Source organism: Triticum dicoccoides, chromosome 6B (assembly GCF_002162155.2).
Source record: "Triticum dicoccoides isolate Atlit2015 ecotype Zavitan chromosome 6B, WEW_v2.0, whole genome shotgun sequence".
In the NCBI taxonomy this organism is placed as follows: Eukaryota; Viridiplantae; Streptophyta; class Magnoliopsida; order Poales; family Poaceae; genus Triticum; species Triticum dicoccoides.
This window is the reverse complement of record NC_041391.1, coordinates 643,863,840-643,867,634: the sequence shown is the minus strand read 5'-3', so window position 1 is coordinate 643,867,634 and position 3,795 is coordinate 643,863,840.

Genomic DNA, 3,795 nt, shown 5'->3' with positions numbered 1-3,795 from the left:
CGGGTGCTGCACGGCTCGGGGCACGGCTCAGTGTCCTCTTGTACCAATGCTGACCTGGATAAGTTAGTGTGTCCCACACTGTGGGTCCTGCTCACCTGACCAATGCTGAGTTGGATAAGTTAGTGGGTCCCATGCTGTGGGTCCCGCTCACCTGATTCGAGTTTTAAACATGTGTCTTTGGATTAGGCAGCAGTGTCGCATGGGAGCTATTTTTTCCAACACAGATGTCGCATGCGAGCTATTACAACCAACTACGTCGCATGAGAGACAATTCACACCAACGACGTCGCATGGGAGCTATTTGCCCATACAATTGGGGGTTGAGCTTTTGATTTTTTTTGATGGACGAACAATACTTTTTTTTGCAGTTTTCTGACTGTACCGAAGCACTTCTAAAAGGTGTAAGCATTAGCAGCTCGTTCATCATGCCTCCTGAAAGCATCAAAGCAATACTTGTTCACCGCCTTCACTGTTGTAAAAAAAAGTTGACTGGTTTCCTGCATATTAATCAGGGAATTCTTTTTTTAATGAATCGAGATTCTCTGGGGCCGACTTTAAAAAAACTCGACCGCCTTCCAGTTTCCAATTTACATGCCGAGATGTCATTGCAGAAGCACCAAATAGAAAGGCTCAAGATTAACACATCAAACTGTGCATCCACAAGCACCGCCGCCTATGCCTATTCCTTCTTTCTGATGCATATCAGGCAGCATGTTGATCTTGTAGTTGCATGTCTAATGGTGGATATGCAACTGGCCAAACAACCCCCTCTCGACCCAGTTGCAGTCATTTTATGCTCATGCGTGAATATTAAGCCAAAAAAATGTACAGACAATTTTACAATCCTTGATAATAAATGCATATTAAGCTACAAGCAAAATGACTATACTAAAATAGGAAAAGGGAAAAGAGCGAAGACATTTCTTAGATGCTAAAAGCAGGATGGACAAGATCAAAGCTGTAGTTGGTCTCTGCGCCAATGACGCAATAGGTTATCTAGTAGGACTAGATTACTTAACTAGACTAGAGCAGCAACAAGAGATCATCTTTAGTCTTGTTCTGCCTCTAAATCTAAAACTTCTTGAAGAACTCCCTCTTGCCTTGCTCCTTGAGAAAGTTGTCAATAAGTTTAAACACTTTGTTAGCTTCTTCATGAAGTTCTTTCTCACCATACCTTGCAAGAACTTTGTTGAGAGCAATGATACGCCCATTTTGCATCACCATTTCTTAGTATAAATTATTCATTTTTATACATGTACATGTTTTATGTATTATCACAAAATTCTCATACCTTTTTATCTTATTTTGCATATTGTACCCGAGGTGGAGAATTGTTGTAAAGTTGTAAAAAAAACTAAATAAGGAAGAGTGAAGGAAATATATTTCCAGAGCTAGAAAAAAACAAAAAAAGGTGGGTGGGTCCCACAGGGCAACCCTAGTAATATTTTACTCCGAAACCCTCAGTTCTATTTTACCAGATTTTTTGCAGCTATCTTCGAGGCGGAAACCGAGCGGAGCAGATTTTCCTCCTAGTGGGTTGATTCTCCGGGATACTTTCCCTTGGGGTGGGGGAAATCGAAGCCATCAACATCACCAACACTCCATTCATCGTTATATCATCATCACCACCCGAACCACTCCAATCATCATCCGCCTCCAACCCTACTTTTCAACCTATGAACTATTACTTCAGATTAGTTGATGAGATCACCTCCTGGTATACATTACTACTATCATTTGATGCTTAGAGGTTTAATTGGTGAAATATTTGTATGCTATTTTTTTTATCATATCATCACCTCCACTGATCATGTCTATATGATGCCTTCTTGAGGACTTGGGAGAAACCTTGCTGTTAATAACCATGTGAAATTAAGTAAAGTTCAATGTTTTGATATTAGGTTGTGGCGTAATTCTCTAGTTTTGACGTGCGAGCAGTGAGTACATATCACTTAACTTTATGGGCCTGGAGGAGGGCATTGTGTAATAACGTTTGCTTAGGATGGCTGCCGGGAGTGACAATATTACTGTTCCCTGAGTTTGCTTACCGATGTGTAGTAACATTGGAGCAGACAGGATTCGCCATGGAGGATGCGCTGGTGGAGTTCGGGGTCACCCAAGTCGAGGAGGCGGCAGAGCAGCAGGCCATTCTTGAGTCCATCCAGTTGGAGCTTGAGGTCAAAGCAAACCGCCGCTACATCCACGAGGTGGACATGGCGCGTGAGGAGCTCTTTTTCGACGAGGAGGAGACAAGGACGCCCCAAAATTTCGTCACGCTGCCAATAACCACAAGGCTGACGCTTCTGCAAGGACGTCATCGACATATCTAATGACGAGTAGATAGTCTAGCTATGTACGTAGATGAGTTTTGTGTTGCATGTAGCAGTGTGGATATGAGGATCAAGAAATGAAGACTATGATTGCAGTGTCTAAGAAATGAGGGGTGACTGACCACTTTGTGTAGACGTATAGGGGTACTCATTTGTGAAGTTCGACTTTAGATGCTCTCAAGACAAACCACTGCAGCTGCATGAGAGGTCATATATGTCGCTCACTGTTGCAGCTGCATGAGAGGTCCTATATGTTGCTCACTGCGACAACTACATTGGAGGTCCTATATGTTGCTCACTGTGACAGCAAGTGCTCCTGCGCACGGTGCCCCCCGACTAGGCCGACTCTTTTGCAGGTTGAACAGTGAGAATTTCCCAAAAAGTGAGCGTGTGTGGCTAGCCACTTGAGCTGTTGAGGTTTGGTTGCTACTCCCGTCCTGATTTACTGGCCCCTTCATATTTTCTGCCAAAATTTTACCATAAATTTAACTAAAAAAATGTCAATGCATGTCACCAAAAATTAAATCGGCTCATTCGTATTTGAAGATAGCTTCCGATGACATTATTTTTGCTATGTATAACATATACCTTATTAGTTAAAATCATGGTCAAAATATGACCCTAAATACAGGGGGGACTAAAAAAACATGGATGGAGGTGGTAATAGGCAGCGCGGAACATTTTTGGAAACTTCAAAATGATTTTTTTTCTTTGGAAAAAGTGATTATTTTTTGAAACGCAAACCTTTTTCAATCTTTTTAATAAAATTATAAAATCTCAAAAAAATTGAACATGTAAATATTTTTCGAAAAATCCTTAATATTTTTGAAGACATGATTTTTTACTCTTTGAACATTTTTTTAAAAAGGGATTTATTGTAATTCCGAACACAATTTGAAAATGTGATCATTTTTTCAAATTTGTGTTTTTTGACATGATATATTTAAAATTTTGAAACCAGGAACATTTTAACATCATTTAAAAAGTCTTGACAAAATTTTGAAGATTTGTATAATATTTTCGATAAAAGTGAACAATTTTCAAAATTCCGAAAATATTAGACTGCAAAGAAAAATTTGAACCTTTGATTTTTTTTATTCTCTAAAAACGAACATTTTACCAAGATTTGAATGTTTCTAAAATTATAGAATATGAAAAAAATATGAGGAAAAGGAAAAAGAAACCTGAAAACAAAGAAAGCAAAAACTATAAAAGAAAACGAAGGTCCCCGAAGCCGGCTGGCTCACATTGAGATGGGTCGAGCTGTGTGCTCTCGCCCAAATCATGTCCGTTTGTCGCAACCTGGTAATTTTTCTTTTTTGCGGAGATTCGTCTATTCAAAACAATTTATCTCTTTAACCATGCATTCAAATTCCGAACCGTTTAACTGTTCGATTTTTCACGTCGAGGTATTCGAAACTAGACCCCATATTAATAGGTTCCGACAAACTTTTTTCAGACAGCC